General features: G+C 35.5%; 1 protein-coding gene and 1 pseudogene across 12 annotated transcripts in view; both read left to right on the top strand.

The window, feature by feature from the left end:
• The window catches only part of LOC105493874 (leucine rich repeat and Ig domain containing 2), a 1,258,361-nt gene that overhangs the window by 505,120 nt on the left and 733,065 nt on the right, over positions 1–20,176 (top strand). The gene's annotated exons all lie outside the window — the stretch shown is intronic.
• Positions 2,812–2,884, top strand: LOC112428900 (U4 spliceosomal RNA; annotated as a pseudogene).

Genomic DNA, 20,176 nt, shown 5'->3' with positions numbered 1-20,176 from the left:
TTATGGCACTGCATATATTTAGTGTTCAAAAACATCCCCTAATCAGTGACAGAAATTTTTTACACATAGGAATTCCATGTGGGAGAATTAGGGGAAAGAGATATCTAAATATGAATGTTAATAAAGGAATTCAGACTGGTGGCACAGTCCAGTAAACAGATGATTATAATGCAGTGTTGTGCAAAGGAGGTTAGAAAAGCTTTACAGAAACGGCCTTTGGCATGAACCTTGAAAGGAAGAGAAGAGCAAACTAAGCAAATTATACACAGACAGTTCAGAAACATCTTTGAATGTCTGCATATACCAGAACATTAGACATTTTTGTGGCTAAAACATAGAATGAATCTATGGCAAAGCTTGAAAAAGACTATAGAAAAAAATGAAGTGCTTGGGTACATGAAACAAGACTTTATATATGTCAAATTAAGTATGGACTTAATTGTGCAGTGATTGGTTTGGCATTATTAGTACTTTAGTAGGGGGATGACACAATATAATTCGTATTTTTGAAGAAAATAACTTCAGCTACAATATGAAAGATGATTTGGAATGGGAAAAGCCAACTCAAATTAGATACTTCAGTAGTTCAGAGAAGATATTATATGTCCTGATGATATTGAAACACTAAGATTTGTTACTGATGAGGTTTCGAAAGAAGAGGAAGTAGAAAAATTTGAAAATTAATTTGAAAAAATTTGAGCAATTTACATGATTAAGCAAGTTAGTTGGACTGGAGAAAGATAAATGAGAGTAAATGGCAGTTCATTTTATAACAAGTTGAGTTTAAAATGCTGATTTCTAATATTTAATAAGCAATAAAAGCTATGGACCTGCATCTTAGAGGAATAATCTTTATTAGATGTAGAAATTGGATTTTACATGCAGATTTTAGAGCAGAGCAGACTTTTCAGGAAGTGTAAAATGAGAATAGGAATGAATTTTCAATAAGAGGAAAACATAAAAAGAGAAGGAAAGCAAAGTCAATAAGATAGGGTCAAATGGGAAGTAGGGTAGGAGTGTCTGAACAAAGAGGACTGGCCAAATGCCTATAGAAATCAAATAGGGTGAGGATTGATAATGCGCACCAGACTTTGTACACTGATGAGTTTGACAGGAGCTGCTGCGGTGCTGCAGTAGATTACAGGGAGACAATGTGAATTAGTGTGTGGAGTGAATGGGGAGAAAGTGGTTTCTGCTGCTAACAGATGTTCAAAGCAGGCAGCACAGGAAAAATAAAACAATTGGTTCCTTCAGAGAAGGAGGTTAATGTAGAGAAGATGTAGGGAGTGTTTAACATGTTGGTTGTGGACGACAAAGAGCTAAGAGAGAGAATCCTAAAGACACAAACCGCTGGGGGCGGGCGGGGTGCTCTCAAATGAGAAGAACAGGAGTGACATTAACCTTGAAATGCTCAGAGACTCTACTCCTTCATGACAGCAGGAAGATAATTAACGATAGATACAAATGCAGATAAGTTGAAAAGTGAGAAGGATGAGAGTTTGGGAGTTTCCGTCCCATGGCCTCAAGTTGTTTGCTGTGATGAAGGCAGCATACTGTGTTTGCTAAAGGTAGAAGTTGCAGAGTCTGAGTAGCACTGAGAAGAGTGATGATGGCTTGGAACATATGTTTCAGAGAAAGTAAATGGGTACTGAACAGTGTTACAGATCTAGAAGAGGGGGGACAGATCATAGATTTATAATGCAAATTAACAGACTACTATTTAATTGTTTCAGCATCACCAGAAATTTCAGGAGGGGAAGTACAGAAAAAACAAAGTGTTTGGGCTCATTTGTTCACACATTGTCAGCAAAGCTAGAGCCAAGAATAAAGGAAAAATGAGTTAAGTATGCCAGTAAATGTCACCAAGATAGCCGAGTAGTTGAGATTTAAAAAGAAATAAAAAATTGGTATGCTTTTAGCCTAGGAACAAATGGAGGTTCCGAGAAAAGTAAGACTATTTAGTGGAAAATACTGGATGAGAGAATTTTAAGAGGTTTTTATCAGAGCAGGGATTTCAGAGAGATAAAGCTATAGTGTGATGAAGGGGAGAAGGAAAAAAAATCAAGCAATTATGAAGTAAGTAATCAGGACATGATATGCCCAAGGGTATAATTTCAAAATTGTCTGGTATGATAGCAATGTTCGGTTGAAGAGAAAGATAAAAGCAAGAAGTTGTGTAGTTTATGTATTATACATATATTTCATGATTAGAGGGCTGCCAGGAGACTCAAGTTATTTCTCCCATTGTCCTAGGGCTCTGAGGTATCCAGCTTTGAACTGGCCCATCAAGTATCTGAACTCTGTTCACAAACTGAGAAAATACTGGGCATATTGTTCAGGCTATTTACCATCTTAACTGGTATTAACCTAAAGTCTCACATTGTTTTTTTCCTTTATACTTAAGCCATATAAGCATCTTCTTAATTTTCATCTCCTCTGTAAAGCTTTTCTTAATATTCTTTGTTGAAATTAATCTTTTTAATTTTTTTTATCCCTGCCATCTCTGTTATAACATTGCCTATATTCTTCCTGTATTCTATTGATTTATAAGGAATATATGTTGCTTGGGACACTGCCTTATTTCATTAACTGTATCACTGGCATATTGTCTTGCAAATCTGGGTATTCAATAAATGCTCTGTGAATTTAAGTGGTCATTATCCCCTCATTCTGAATTAGGTCATAAGATGTATTGACTATCATATAGTAAGGTCTGAGAGTTACTGAGGAGTAGGTTTGTGTGACAGGAGTTAGGAGCGAATGGTCCAGCACTTGAAAAGTTTCCCTTTAGACTGAGAATTGAGGAGTCATAGCTTTGTGCAGTGGCAGTATCGTAGCCAATGAGGTTTATCCAAGGCGCGATTATTGCTAATTGAGAATTGAGGAGTCATATAAAAACACTGAGGACTGGGTATCTGGAGTAGTAAAAAGAAGCAGGAGGGATGAATGTTGAAAATCTTTGCCTATGTATAATTTTGAGTAGGGAAAAAAAAAAACCTCTGTCTACCATTAGTTTCTATATGTGTTTATGAATTCACTGGAATTGTTTAGAGAGAAGAAATTATGACTCTGTGTACATTTGCTCTTGAGTGTATGGGAGAGAAAGAGAGGGAAATCTCCCCAGAGTTTGGGTCTTTATTGTTTACTGTTAATTACTTTCCAAAATCTCCTAAGTGTTCATTGTAATTTTCCATTCCTATCTCCACTTACCTCACCCCTACCAAATTTCAGCTATTGATCTTAAGCCCATCCCTAGACCTTAATAACATTTATTTTTTTAAAATCCCCCCTTCATCTTTTTGTTTTCTTTTTTTGTTTGTTTGTTTTGTTTTGTTTTGTTTTTTTAAGATTAGGGTCACTTTAATTAAGTTGTGGCCATGGGAAATAAATCTTGTAACTCTCCCCTAGTTTGAGGTCAGTTAAGTGCCATGGGCCTCTTTAAGCAGCTGATGGGCACAGTCCTCCAATATGAATGATTCCTTTGACACTGGACAACAGGGTTAAAGCAGCCATTAGTCTGCAGTTTTCGGAGAACCTCTGCCTAGAATGTAATTTCTTGGATACCTCTGTGAACTTGACAGAGACTTCACCTACTAAGGGGTCATATATTAACAAATCAGGAAAAAAAAATGCTGTCTCATAGTTACGCTTTGGTTGTTTTTACAGCTTGTATTAAAATTTCAATATTATTATCTGTAATGTTATAGCAGATTTTACACTAAAATATATATTTGCACTATGATACCCTATTGATAGAAACCTTATATTTTAAAATCCATCAGAAATTTCCAGACATAGTCTCTAAGTAAATGGAAACAGTTAATTTATGGTAGCTGGCTTAAAATTATACCCTAAGTTTAATAGCATGTATCTGTACCATTATTTTAATATAGTTTGATAGCAAACACTTAGAGATTTAAAATTTTGGTTTGCTATATCATCTTGAAAATGATTATTAAATGAATTGTCTATCTACCTATGTATCTGTCTATCTATATTTCTGTCCTATCTACCAGAAAAATGACTGTATTTGAGGTGTTCTGGCAAAGATAAATGGAACACAATTTCTGGCCTCAAAGAACAGAATATTTAGAACTAAATCAAGGGGTACAGAATACACTGCACAATCTGTTTTTCTTTACTCTTGCTTTAAAGGAAACTACATTTGTGACAAATATGTGATCCTATACTGGCTTCTTTTTAACACAGGTCTTAGGGTTCATGCAACCAAATCCATGCCTGAATTATGTCAATGTGTCAGGGTAGACCTCTTATAACATTACTTTCCCTGTCCCCTTGTCATAAGATTTACTTAATCTGAATATTTTGGACCCTTTCCTATCTAAGTTTCATTAATGCCATTCTTTCTTTCACATACTCCATCCCTCTTTCTGCTTAAAATCCCTACTCTGTTTTTCTATTTTTTCTCTTTGTAAAAAAAAATTAAAAAAAAATCATTTGGAAAATGGTTCTAATTTTAATCTTACATGTGGAAGGAGCCATCGCATTGCCGAGAAGATTTTATTGTTTATGTTGTTTTGTTTTTTAATGCTGAAAAATTTTTGAAGGCATTTTAAGTGTACAAAAACAGGAGAATGGTATATCCATTTGAGATGGAAGTATTATTTCTAGCTCTCAGACTCATAATTTGGACAAAAGTAATGCATGTAATTTATCTTATATGATGCCTGTATAAAGGTATCACAACACATTTTATTGTCACTATTAATTTTGTTACAGACTCCCAACTACCAAATTCAAATTCAACTTGTCCCATACATTTAATAATGTATTGGGAGGGTCCTCTGGATTTACCTAATTTTCTTCCACTGACACAAGCCCAATATAGGCAGGCATCATTTGTGTAGATTAAAGCCACAGGTACCTTTAGTTCTTTTCTTTCTTTCTTCTAAGTTATTCTTCAACTCCTGCCCAACAAATTTTCTGAAAGATTCCTTTTCAGAGAAGTGGCATGTCTATATAAAGTAAGTGTTAATAATCATAGTAGATATTTTAAATTAAAAGTGGCATAGCTTCTTATAATACCGTTAAAATATATGGAATGAGTAAACCAGAACGATGACCTTCTGATTTTACTAAACCTATTTATTTGGGTTAGCAACTCCTACCTCTTTTTCCTGACCTCTCAGCTCACATACAAATAACTTATTCATCCTTCAACTGGATCCTTTGACTTCTCTAATTCCATTATCTAATATTAGGGGACTGTACATTATAAGTGTACATTGCAGAATAAATTAATCTTAGACACATTAGCCAGAAAAACGGTGGATATATTTCAGCACTTTTCTGATAATATACATGCTCATTCTCATTTACATTTTTCAGGAAGGAATAATGGTTTATTTTCTAAGAATTTGTGATATGGATTTTTAATTCCAGCATGAAATAGATAAAGGTATTGCATTTTACAGTCTACACAGAAACAGGAATTTAATGTGTGTGAACAGTCTGCTCATTTACTAGAATAATATATCCTAAATGGCTTCAATGTGTTCATAGACAGTGAACACTGAAAGCAGTAATTGGAAAAATCCATCACCAGTCCAAATATTCCTGCAGTCTTGGATTGGAGTCTGGTGATCTTCCTAAATTTTTGGTTTTAGTCAGGTTACAGTATGCTAGAATTATTGACTAGCATTCTAAGAAGTGTAACCTATAAAATAGAAAAGATATAGATGGACTCATAGTTTAGTTAAACAAAATTATTAGAATTAACTAAATTCACTCTTTTGTAAGTATCACATTGTTCATCTAAAAACTGCTTCTGGATGAGTAACATTACAGTACTGACATGGTAAGAATTTGAATTTCTACCTACATAATAACTAAACATATTCTAACGTAGACTGCATATCTAATAACTATGAAACGTTTAAGTAACTGTAATAAATAATTATTTTATTTTAGAGTGAATCAACATTTTTATTACAGTGACTCAAACTTATCAAAACCATTAACATCATGGACAATTAATTATACTAGCTAGATAATGCTAGCTATTGTAATAGAGAAGAGCTCAAAATTCATGGTTTGACACAAAGGATTTTATCTTGCTCATTAAAACACCAAAATGGCTACCCTTAATGGTAAAGGGCTTATGTTTCATTCAGCATTGCATAGAACTGGGCTGAAAAGGCTCTGCCATCTTCAACATGTGACTATCGGTGTTGCAGTAGAGCTCATGAGAATATTGCAACTCTCAAGGTATCTATGAGACACTGTGAAAACCCTGCATATTACAGAGCAACTGGCAGATTCAATGCAAAATTTCTGGCTTCAACCTTGATCTGAAAAGTGCTTGGGAAGCATGCTGAGCCTTGAGGGTGATTGGGATCCTGCTGGTATTTTTGCTACCATTGGCATGAAATGTATAAAGTGCACGGAAGTGTTAAGATGTTGAGATGTAGAAGATGTTCATGACTATGGAGATATATATATATATACACACACACACACACACATATGAATATATATATATATATACACGTGTGTATATATATATATCTCCACTGATAGAGGAAACTACATCTCAAATAATATATATATACACACACACAAATATATATACATATTTATATGTATATACATACATACTATATATACATAATATATATTATATATACACACATATATTTTTATATATATTTATGTGTGTGTATATATAATTTGAGACATAGTTTCACTCTTGTCGTCCAGGCTGTAGTGTAGTGGCACAATCTCAGCTCACTGCAGCCTCTGCCTCCCAGGTTCAAGCGATTCTCCTGCCTCAGCCTCCCAAGAACCTGGGATTACAGGCACCCACCACCCGGTCCAGCTAATTTTTTGTATTTTTAGTAGAGACAGAGTTTCGCCGTTTTGGGCAGGCTGGTCTCAAATTCCTGACCTCAGGTCATCTGCCCACCTCGGCCTCCCAAAGTGCTGGGATTATAGGTGTGACCACTGTACCCGGCCCCAGTGGAGATATATTTTTATTGTATTTTAGTTGTCACAACATAATAAGACAGTAGAATTATTCAAGGGTTCTATGAATTAATGATTCCCAGTCAATGCCAGGTATGGATTTTGTTAAGCTTTCTTTATTGTGGTAGCCACTGCTTCTTATTGTCTTCCAAGAGGGAGATGTTCTCTGCTGTTCCCAACCATACCCCTCCACACACAAAACTGTGTACTCAAATCCTCTATCCAAAATCTGTACCTTATAATGGAAAATACACATATAAACACAGAAGAACAAAGCAAAAAGTCCAGTTAGAAATACTAGAAAATAGACACAGAAATACCAATTGGACAACCAGGAGGAAAGAGCATGGAGGATTTTATGATCCAAGTTTTCAAGAGGTGCTTACCACTTTTGCTCACCTTGTTTTGGGTAGGATAGTCGTATGAACATAACTAACTGCAAGAGAAGCTGGGAAACGGAGGTTAATTGTGTGACCATGAAGAAGAGGCAGTCAGTTTCATGAGTAGTTAGAATCTCTGCCATACAAACTATCAACAGAAACTCAATAGTGGCAAATTCATATTTATCACTTTTAGTTATTGTATTTGTATAACCGTTTGTATATGTATACAGAAATGTCATAATTGAGGCTTTTGTAAGCAAATAAATAAAATATATTGAAGCCTAAAAAAAAAAGTACTAAAGCAATAAGATTAGGAATTGAGACCAGGTATTGAAGCCTAAAAAAATAAGTATTGAAGCAATAAGATTAGGAATCGAGGCCAGGCACAGTGGCTCATACCTGTCATCATAGCATTTTAGGAGGCCGAGGCGGGTGAATCATGAGGTCAGGATTTCGAGACCAGCCTGACCAACATGGTGAAACCCTGTCTCTACTAAAAACACAAAAATTAGCCAGGCGTAGTGACAAGCACTTCTAATCCCAACTACTCAGGAGGCTGAGGCAGGAAAATAACTTGAATCTGGAAGGTGGAGTTTGCAGTGGGCCGAGATCATGCCAATGCACTCCAGCCTGGGTGACAGAGTGAGACTCCATTAAAAAAAAAAAAAAAAAAAAAAAAAAGATTAGGAATTGAGTTGTAATATACTTTCTCTTTAAATTCTATAATGTTTCTTAATCATATTTAAGCAAAACACGTGCAACAAAAATGTTTGCTACGTATTTGAAATAGTTAGATTTTGCATTCTTCTAGAATATTTTATTGTACTTAATCATGAATAAAAATTTAGAGTTAATGGTAACATCTATTATTAATTCATCTCTTATGTGCCAGTCTCTATTCTACATGCTGTATATGTCTAGTTTATTTAATCCTTATTATAGTCATTTGAAGTAGGTACTGTTTTTTATATACATTTTACAGATGGGATAAATTAACCTCAAATAACTTAAGTAATTGTCTATAACATGGTAGAGCTGAGTTTCAATCACAGGGATTCTAGATTCAGAGCTTGAGCCACTTAATCAGTCTGAGAGAAAAGATGTCATCCAAAGAACCCTAGGCTTGGCTTCCTAAGGTGCTTTGTAAAACTATGTTCTTTTTAATAAAGTTTTTATATGTAAGAGATGGTGAAACTTCAACATATGCTGTTTATATTTACACACATACATTTTCAAGTTCATTTTGATAATTCAAGTGGGTGCAATGCTGAATTTAATATAAACCCCTTAAAGGGTCAAAAGCATGTATTTCTCACTTAATATTCTATAGGGATATAAATTTATCACTACTTAATTACCAGTTTAGATTTTTAATTATTACATTTTACAACACTTCATCATTTCTATCTCTACTATCTCCTACCAGCATTATTCTTTCCTTTATTAGCTCTTACATATTTACATTTTATTCTGTCAGATGTAGAGTATTTGTTAAATCATTTTTATATAATTGCTGGACTTGCTGGACTTAATGGATACTATACTGCCATAATCCAATGAAAAGGCTGTCTTTATTGTTCCTAGCATCTCTTTTCCAATGGAGAAGATAACCAAGTCCCAAGCCTACAGCCATTGTAAGTATAGCTGATCTTTAATAGACTCATTGCCTTATTCCTATATGGATATAATATGTGTGAGTTATTTAATGGAGTAAGTTTTTGTGAATTCTTATTCTGGGCAAGACACTGTACTAAATATGTTTGATTAATTAGCTCATTTAATTATCAAAAAAGCTGTATCTGTTGGGACTGTTTCTATTTTTATATGAGGAAATTAAGTATTACAGTACTTAAATAACAGAATCAGGTAGTTAGTGAAGGAGTGTGACTCCAGAAGCAACTTTTAACTGCTCTACTAACTCACTTCTGTGACCCACACTTGAATTATGTGTTGTCGCAAGGTCAATGCATCTTTTTATATTAATTTCTCTAGGATGCATAATTAAATACGTATCAGTTCTTTTTGAAAACCTTGCTCACCTTACTGTTCAGTGAATGTGGTGGGGCTTAGGTGGTTGAGAGAATAATTATATGGATCATGAGAGGGAATATTGAGTACTTACCATGTGCTAGCCTCTGGGCTAAATACCTTCTTTAAAATATGACATATAAATCTTCACAGTTCTTGAGTGGTGTTATCACTCTTTTACAGATGAGGAAACTGAATTTTGAGGAGAATTAATAACTTCTATTTGATCACTAAGCTGTTAAGTGCAAGGCTATGATACAAACTTAGGTTTAGTCCCAAAATATAGATTATTGCAATTAAACTAAGAATCTTCCTTAAAATTAAGCACATAATAAATACATTTTTAATCTAAAATACCTCATTTTATTATCACTTAATAAATACATTAAGCACCTAATAAATACATTCTTTTACCTAAAATACTGAATTTTATTATCACTAAAGCTCAAGGTAGTATGGAATGTTAACATAGAGATGAGGTACAATTAAAAATTACCTATAATAAATGCTGGGGCCAGTATCAAAACCCAGATCTGTTTGTCTGCAGAGCCTACATCTTCCCCAGACCATATTTCCTTGAGGCCCTCTACCCAGAATCACCATTACCATATTCACTCATCTATTCATTGCATGTCAATTGTGTACCCACTCTTTTTTTTTTTTAAACACTGTTCTGTGTTTTTATGCATAGCATTGAGTAAAATAGTTTGTTTTCACTTGGAAGATTCTTTTTTTTAAATCTAATGGGGGGCCAGAGATGGTAGGTCACACCTGTAATCCCAGAGGTTTGGGAGGCCAAGATGGGCGGTTCATCAGGTCAGGAGATCAAGACCATTCTGGCTAACATGGTGAAATCGTTTCTACTAAAAATACAAAAAATAAATAGCCGGGCGTGGTGGCAAGTGCCTGTGGTCCCAGCCACTCGGGAGGCTGAAGCAGGAGAACGGTGTGAACGTGGGAGGCGGAGCTTGTAGTGAGCCAGGATCAGCCACCACGCTCCAGCCTGGGAGACAGAGCAAGACTCTGTCTCAAAATAAATTAATAAATAAATAAAACTTAATAAAATCTAATGGAGGAAAGCATATATTATTCAACTCATATAAATATGTAATTGGTGGCTGGGCACAGTGGCTCACGCCTGTAATCCCAGCACTTTGGGAGGCTGAGGCCAGTGGATCATGAGGTCAGGAGTTCAAGACCAGCCTGACCAATATGGTGAAACCCCGTCTCTACTAAAAATACAAAAATTAGTCGGGCGCGGTGGCAGGTGCCTGTAATCTCAGCTGCTTGGGAGGCTGAGGCAGGAGAATTGCTTGAACCTGGGTGGCAGAGGTTGCAGTGAGCCGAGATCATGCCACTGCAACTCCAGCCCTCCAGCCTGGGTACATAATGAGACTCTGTCTCCAAAAAAAAAAAAAAAAAAAAACACAAAAAAAACCTATATATATATATATATATATTTATATATATTTTTTATTTTATATATATTTTTTATATATATATATATGTGTGTGTATATATATATGTAATTGGAAAGTTAAATCAAATCAAGGACTGATCTAGTTTGAAGTGGGGGGATTCCTGGAAGCTATTCCTGGGACAGTGGCATTTTAGTGGCATTTTAGCTAAGATGTGAAAGGTGTATAGTTTCAAGATAACCAGTGGGATGTAGAAAGAGACTGTGCCAGTTATCCCAAGTAGATTTTTCTGTTAACCCCTGAACACGTATTTGCACAAACCTTTCCATTGGCTGATGAGGGTCTATTTTATAGTGACAGGTTTTTGGAAACAAATCTCATGGTTTAGTCACATAAATATCTCTAGCTAAATAGGCATCTAATACTTAGGTGCATGACATTTTTTATTCAGAGTCCACTTATCCAACAACCTCAATTATATGATGTCAGTCCATTTGGGTCACTATAACAAAATAATATAATCTTGGTAGCTTATAAACAACTGAAATTAATTTCCCACAGTTACTGTGTCTGGGAAGTTCAAGATCAAGACACTGGTAGGTTTGGCATCTGGTGAGGGTTCATTTCCTGGCTCACAGATGGTGCCTTCTTACTGTGTCCTCACATGATACAAGGTTCAAGGCAACTCTTTGGTATCAGGGGAACCAGCCCCCAATATTTCAACATAGGTTCTTTTCTATTTCCCTAAGTGTTGGCTGGTCTGAGAAATAAAGGAAAAGAGTACAAAAGAGAGAAATTTTAAAGCTGGGTGTCCGGGGGTGACATCTCATGTTGGCAGATTCTGTGATGCCCCCTGAGCCGCAAAACCAGCAACTTTTTTTATTACGAATTTCAAAAGGGGAGGGGTGTATGAATAGGGTGTGGGTCACAGAGATCACATGCTTCAAGGGCAATAAAATATCACAAGGCAAATGGGGGCAGAGCAAGATCACAGGACCAGGGCAAAATTAGAATTGCTGATGAAGTTTCATGTCCCACTGGGCAAGCATTGTCATTGATAACATTGTATCAGGAGACAGGGTTTGAGAGCAAACAACCAGTCTGACTAAAATTTACTAGGCAGGAATTTCCTAATCCTAATAAGCCTGGGGACACTACAGGAGACCAGGGCTTATTTCATCCCTTATCTACAACCCTATAAGCCAGACACTCCCAGAGCGGCCATTTTAGAGACCTCTCCCTGGGAATGCATTCTCTTTCTCAGGACTGTTCCTTGCTAAGAAAAAGAATTCAGTGATATTTCTCCTATTCGCTTTTGTAAGAAGAGAAATATGACTCTGTTCTTTCCAGTCCCGCAGGTAGTGAGGCCCAATGGTTATCTCCCTTGTTCCCCGAAAATCGCAGCCATCCTCTTCTTTTGGATGCCCAGATTTCATATGGTTCAAACACACATGCTCTACAAACAATTTATGCAGATAACACAATCATCATAGGATCCTGAGGCAACAGACACCCTCAGCTTACCAAGATGATGGGATTAAGACATTAAAGACAGGCATAGGAAATTATAAGAGTATTGATTGGGGAAGTGATAAATGTCCATGAAATCTTCACAATTTATGTTCAGAGATTGCAGTAAAGGCAGGTGCAAGAAATTATAAAAGTATTAATTTGGGGAACTAATAAATGTCCATGAAATCTTCACAATTTATGTTCTTCTGCCATGGCTTCAGCTGGTCCCTCTGTTCCCTGATTTCCTGCAACACTTTGGGGCCTCTATTCTGAGCATACTAATTTCATTCATGAGTGGCTAGCACTTGACCCAATCAGCTCCTGATGGCCCCACCTCTTAATATCATCATATTGGTATTGAGGTTTCAACATACAAATTTGGGGGAGACACAAACATTCAAACTGTGGCATCTGAGATGTCTATTTCGGTTTGGATAAAAGTTAGTAGAATTTGTATTATTCATAAAAAGGTTGATTATAGGCTGGACACAGTGACTCATGCCTGTAATCCCAGCATTTTGGGAGGCCGAGGCGGGCGGATCACGACGTCAGGAGATCAAGACCATCCTGGCTAACATGGTGAAACCCTGCCTCTACTAAAAATATAAAAAATTAGTCGGATGTGGTGGCGGGCACCTATAGTCCCAGGTACTTGGGAGGCTAAGGCGGGAGAATGGCATGAACCTGGGAGGCAGAGCTTGCAGAGAGCCGAGATGTGCCACTGCACTCCAGCTTGGGCGACAGAGCAAGACTCTGTTTCAAAAAAAAAAAAAAAGGTTGATTATATTAAAAGCATAAAATATAGCCTCTGGAATTAAAAAAAAATTTCCATATGTGAACCATTAAATCATAGGTGCAATAGCCCTTCATAAATCAAGAGACATTGGCATATTAATCTCTAGTTAAATAATTGACATTTATTAAATAGCCTTGAATTATCAGTCGTATTGAGAATCATGCTGAGTATATTTGTGTAAGTAGCCTGATAATTACAAATTAAATATATTATTTTTATATATATATAATTTTAATTAGTACTTTAAAATAGAGGTTTGTTTATGTGCAGAATTCGCTCATATACCACATTTAGATAAATGAAGTATTATTCTTTGTGCAAGCATTTCTGTTTGCATTTCTGTTTATATTTGTGACATGTACTAATATTTCCTGACATTAAAAATTATATATGATTCATAATTACTCAGTGTGTTATTGCATTTGACTTGAAGTAAAATTTTGAAAATTTACTTAAAGAAAGCTTGGAACACAGCATTAGATATATTAGATTTTTCCCTCAAATACATCAAAACTAAACATACAGAAGAAAATGTATCTTTCTAAAGTTCAAAAAACAACAAACCATTCTTACTCAAAACACTATTCATTCAACATTGAGACAGTATAATAAGCAAACTGGATTTCTCAATTTTGCATAAAAGAAGTCAGCACCTGAAAACACACTCAACTAAAACAAATTAGCAATGTCCAGTCAGGCATCCTTTAACTGACATAGTATGAGAGTTTTAAATAAATAAATAAATAAATAAACACTTTATTAGAAATAATAGGGATATGGCATGTTAGTCGAAACTTAATAAATCTTACCCTTGTAGTCACTATTACCTGAAGGATGGTGATGTTCTCAGGAATAAAAAGAATAGGAACAAGGTATTTTTCAAGTTTCTGCAGAACATCTATCAGACTGTCTGTGTTGGAACCCTTGAGGACATAAGAATAAAAGACATGTGGGAAAGGAAAAGTGGTTAACATATGTGTTTTACTTAGTTAATGGTAGCATGATTGTCATTATTATCAATTTTTCAAAGATACATTGTTTTTTGGTTGTATCTGAACAAGAAAACATGAATACTCTATTATAGATCAGGTCTAGAGTCATTACCTTGATTTAAACTCAGCATGGACAGATGTAGATGATAGATGATGGATAGATGACTGATTGATAGATAGACAGATAATAGCTGGGGAGATATATAATTCGTTTAGAACAGAGAGCAGGCTCCAGCTTGCTGTAACCCTGAAATCTGATCTGGAGGGTGGCTGAGGCAGAGGAAGCTACACGAAGAAGCACTGTTTACATAGGTGGTTGGAAAGACTGGCTTTCTCGGCTGAGTTCTCTCATTATTTCACACTGAGCTATTCATCCTGTTCTTACTATGAATGCTGTTCCACTGGAAGAGCATTAACCAGGTTCTCCTCCCAGACAAAGATGAGCATTTTATTTTTCATAGTACACAGTCAACTGATCAGCCTTGAAACTGCATACAGGTATACAGAGAAAGAGAGCTGCTAAGGCAGACAGATAAAAATGGTCACAGTGATGAAACATCTGCAAGAGTCAACCTCATGCAAAACGAATCAGATGGGGAACAAAGGAGCTCTCCCTGGGGATCCCTGAATTATACATGATACGTACCTAACAGGTGTGCTTATGTTTATTTTTGGAATATTCATATTTTAGCTGAATTCTGTACTTTTCAGGGCATTAAAGAATATATCTTTTCATATTTCACGATATTAATGCCTGCGACACATGCCTTCTAATTATATGCTCCCTTGATGCTTGTTATGGAGTGTGGTTATTCTTATTGTCACATAACATCACTTCTGTCAATCTTTATTTCAGTGAAAGTTCCATTTAGTTGACTTAGAATTGTGAATTTTGTTCACTTGAAATAGAGGAAGTTAAAAAAAAAATACACTGAGAACATTTTATTAGGTCTTTATTCCTGCCTTCTTATTTCCATTTATTCTATTCTACTTAACAGTGAATGAGTTCAGTGTAATTTCACTTGCAGCGTTTCTGATTGAGGCATATTCTGACAGGATCCTGTTTTCCGAATGTGTGTTTTAATTGGGCTTCCATGTGGTGATAGATGCAGGACTCCCTGTGAGTCCCTTTCTGGCTTCTATAATTCTCAGCACAGATGGTTTTTATTACACTACTTCTTCCTCCTACCCTTCACCACCCCAACAATAAATACTGATACAGCCCCCTAAGGTATTCATTCATGTCTCAGGCCTCCAAACAGACCAGACAGCATCTCATGATTGGGGAGACTGACAGTGGGAGGACAGGATCATTACAAGACAGTTGAGCAGGCCTAGCCACCACCCTTGGGAGTTTGAAACACATAGTGTGAGACAAAAATGAATCAGTTCTCACTGTAGCTGAATTTCAAGTCTAGTGCTCCTTGAGGTTTATTTCAGGTTTTGTTTTGTTTTGTTTTGTTTTGAATTCCCCAGTGCAGAGAATGAGATGGAAAAGAATATATAAATTTACTTTGAAAGACTCTCAGGGATATATGCATTTCAGGAGGATGGGTGGAGAAAATGCAAGCGCTGGACCATCAGGGGAATTCGTTTATCTAATGGTCAATGGGGAAACATTTACCCTGAGAAAAGTTGTGAGGCCTGACTTGAGGTGCTTTGCATCCCACATGCTGTGTCTCTCTTTACTCCCAGCAGTATGTATGATTCCATTAGGGCCCTCCTAGTTTAATTATCTGGAAGATGTAATGATTTCATGAGACACTTCAATAATTATTTTACTGATTCAACAATTATTTATTTGTCACTCTTTCTTTGCCATCCTTAGGATATAAGAATACAGTTGTGAGCAAAAGCAGTTACCACCTGTGAATTTTTAATAGCAAATCATCACACTGTATGAATTCATATTGCAAACCAATATAAATATTTTGAAAGAAGGGAGCATATATCTCTAAGAACATGTAGTCCAGGAGTAGAGAGGAATGATTAAATAAGGTTCCCTTCCTGAAATTTGAAGGATGAATTTTTAGATATGTTTAATTTGGGTTGGGGTGTTGAGAAAGTGTTTTAGATAAAGGAACATTTACAAGCAAAGTTTCAGATAAAGCGCAGATAAGGTCAGGTGGGTTGTCTAGCATGAGGGATGATAGTTTGAGAACCTAAAGATTATACAAAATGAAAATGCTCCTAGTCAAAAATATGGTAGTTGAGTGACACACAAGTGTAAGACTGCAAGGTTTGTTAGCCTAGTACCTACATGTCCCCTAAAATGCTTTGTAGAACTTTAAGGGAGGGAATTACCAACTTCAGCAGATTTCAATATGAAGGTTATTGGCCTCTTTCTGGGAAAAATATGGAATAGCATGTCTATCATGAAGACAAGAAGAGTCATCTTGTTTTAAAGCTACAAAAGTTGACTCTAAAGTTTTAGCTGGCAAAAATGCATCTTGGAATTTTAAAATAAGTTTTCTAGTTTTGCCAGGCCTACTATTTGTTCTTTGAAAAACTAATCTTTAAAAGGCTAATCCTAAGTAACATTAATTTTTTTTTAATATCTGTTCCTTCATTCCTGAATGTAAAAGTTATTATCATCATAATAAACTGATTTAAAAACTATGTTTGTGCTTAAGAATGGACATGAATTCTTGCCTTTTTTGAATGGTTACTATTCCAGTGCCTTTCTTGTTTATGTAGTCCTTAATATGTTCTCTGTTTTTTTAACCCATCGACTGTTTCATGCTTTAAATGGACTGTTTGAAACCAACCTTGAGGAAGGCAGACAAGACAATAGAAAAAGGCAGTAAATTGTCATATAGAGAGTTTAGGAAGAACCATTTTATCTTCGAAGCCTTGAATATATGAATTTTTCTTCCTTGAAGTTACAAATACAGAATTAATGGTATACAGAAGATTTGTGCCCTCAGTTTATAGTTTATTTTTATTGTCTGAAAAACTAGAGTGTAAGTTTCCAATCACACAAATAAGGAGCTTGGAAGTTGTTACTCTATCCTCACAACAAGTAAAAAAAAAATAAAAAAAAGAAGTTGAAAAACATCAACCACTCTTTTTAGATCCATCAGAGAAGTGAGGTTACACAGCAAACTTATGTCCTCCAAATTGGAAAGGCAGACTGGATATAGAGAATCACAACTTAACAGAGCAGAACAGAATGCTCCACTGGAATTAGTTAAGAGTAGGAAAACCTGAGATGTACTCGACAAACTTCTGGAGGCTTGGTGTGGACAAGTCTGAGAGTCAAATACTCCAGTGAGGATAGTCATATTGGGGCCCTCACACTTTTGTGAGTTTTAACTCCAGGATCTCTACCAGGCTTTCAAAAGTGAAGATCAGGGAAAGATTCCCTCCCCCTCATTCTGGCAGTGGGTGCAGAAAAGTAACTATTTTTAAATACTCTGGGAGCATTCTGTTCTTATGACCATGGGCTGCCTTCAGGAGAAACTATTTTATCAAAGCCTAACACATTGGGGTTTTATCAGGTCCCAACTGATACCCGATTCCAGCTTCCTTTAGCTATTCTGTCCCAAGGAAACAGAATGTAGACAGTTGTGAAGAGACACCTGTGAAGTCCACAGTTCAGGGGAGCAAACTCACTAAAAGACAGAGATTATAGAATTAAAATTATAGGACTGTTATTCCTCCTCCCCTAATGTCTTACCACCACATGCTAAAGGCCTATTTACTATAATTTCTTTTACCTAGTACATTATATCTGGCTATCAAGAAAAGGTTACAGGGTGGCCGAGCACGGTGGCTCGCACCTGTAATCCCAGTATGTTGGGAGGTTGAGACAGGGGGTGAATTAATTGAGCTCAAGAGTTTGAGACCAACCTGGGCAACATGGAGAAAGTCCATCTCTACAAAAAATACAAAAATTAGCCAGGCATTGTGGTGCTTACCTGTAATCCCAGATACAGGAGGCTGAGGTGGGAGGATCACTTGAGCCTAGGAGGCAGAGATTGCAGTGACCTGAGATTGAGCCACTGTATAAGAAAAAGTTGCAACCAAAAGGCAGGAAAACACAGATTGAAGCAATTGAATAACATCAGATCCAGAGTCAAACGTGGCAAGAATTTGGAATTATTAGAGCAGGAATTTTTTAAGACTTTGAATATCATGCTAAGGGCCGTAAAGAACAACATTAAGACAATATGCGAGAACAGATAGGTGATGTAAACAGAGAGAGAAATTCTAAGAAAGAATAACAACATCATTGTACAGCTGAAAAACACTGTATCAGACATGAAAATGCATTTGATACACTGATTAGTAGACTGGGAATGGCTGAAGAATCTCTCAGCTTGAGGATATGCCAATAGAAACTTCCAAAACTGAAAGGAAAACAGTAAAAAGACTAAAAAAAGCCAATACAGAATACCCAAGAACTGTGGTACAATTACAAATGGTATAACTTCACATAATGGGAGGACAGAAAAAGAAGAAATTTTAGAAGCAATATGACTGAAAATGTCCTCAAATTAATGTCAGACACCAAGCCACAGGTCCAGGAAGCACACAGAACAGAACATTAAGCAGGACAAATGAAAAAAAAAACAAAAAACAAAAAAACAAAAAAAAAACCATAAAAAATCACTACACCTGAACATAGCATATTAAGAAAAAAATGTTGAAAAATACCAGAAGGAGAAAAAAAACCTCACCTCTAGGGAAACAAAGATAAGAATTAGATCTTATTTATCCTCAGAAATCTTGCAAGCAAAAAGAGAGTGGGGTGAAATGTTTAAAACATTGAGAGAAAACTCACACCAACCCAGAATTCTATAGCCTGTGAAATTACCCTTCAAAAGTGAAGATGAAAGGAAGATTTCTTAGACAAGTAAAAATTGAGGAAATATGTTGTCAATAAACCCGCTTTTAAAAATAACAATTTTAAAAAGTTCTTCAGAGTGAAGGAAAATAATATAGATCAGAAACTCTGGTCTACATTTAAAAAAAGGAAAACCATTAGAGAAGAAACAAGTGAAGTTCAGTCAAATCTTTTATATTTCTTATTAACTGATCTAACAGGTAACAATGTGTCCAAACTTTATCAATAACGTATTTGATAAATAGAACTCATGTATAAGTGAAATGAATGACAGAAATAATACAAGGAATAGCATGATGGAATTAAGAATACTTTATTGTTATAAGGTACCTATACTACCTGTGAAAGGGCATAGTATTCTTTGAAAGTAGACTTGAATTAGTTGTAAATGTATACTGCAAATTATAAGACAACAACTGAAAGAGTTAAAAAAAAGAGAGAGAAAATGGAATCATATAAAATACTCAATGCCTTTTAATCAGAAATGGACAGACCCAGCAGGCAGAAAATAAGCAAGGACATAGTTGACCTCAAAGTTACCATTAATTAACCACTTGTAATTGATATCTGTTGGCTACTTCATCCACAACAAGGAAATACATGTTATTTTCAAGCTCATATGGAATATTCACCAAGACAGTCCACATTCTGGGCCATAAAACACATCTTAACAAATTTATATAATGTCCGCTCTCAGATCAGAGTGAAATTAAGTTAGAAATATATAAAGGGAGATAAATGGAAAATATGAATGGAGAATAGACAACACACTTCTAAATAACACCTCATTCCAAACAAATTTCAGGAGAAATTTTAAAATATTTTGAACTAAATGGCAATGAAAATACAACTTTTTAAAATGTTGAGATAGAGTGAAAGCAATGCTTACAGGGTAATATATAGCATTTCAGGTATAATTTAGAAAAGAAAAAAAGATCTAAAATCCATAATTTAAGTTTTCACCTTAGAAAATTATAAGAAAGAAGAGCAATTAAATGCAAAGTAAGCAGAAGTAAAGAAACAAAAAATGGAGCAGAAATCAGTAAAATTGAAAACAGGAAATCAATATAGAAAAGTTATGAGACAAAAACATAGGTTTTTCAAAGATGGAAAACATTGATAGCCTATAGCCAGGCTAAGAAAAAAATATATATACAAAAATTAGTTATATCAGAAATGAAAGAGGTAACCTAACTGCAGATGCCTTAGACATC

The sequence above is a fragment of the Macaca nemestrina genome, chromosome 14 (assembly GCF_043159975.1).
Source record: "Macaca nemestrina isolate mMacNem1 chromosome 14, mMacNem.hap1, whole genome shotgun sequence".
Lineage (NCBI taxonomy): Eukaryota > Metazoa > Chordata > Mammalia > Primates > Cercopithecidae > Macaca > Macaca nemestrina.
The sequence above is the reverse complement of the archived record's forward strand: the minus strand, read 5'-3'. Positions and strand labels throughout refer to the sequence as shown.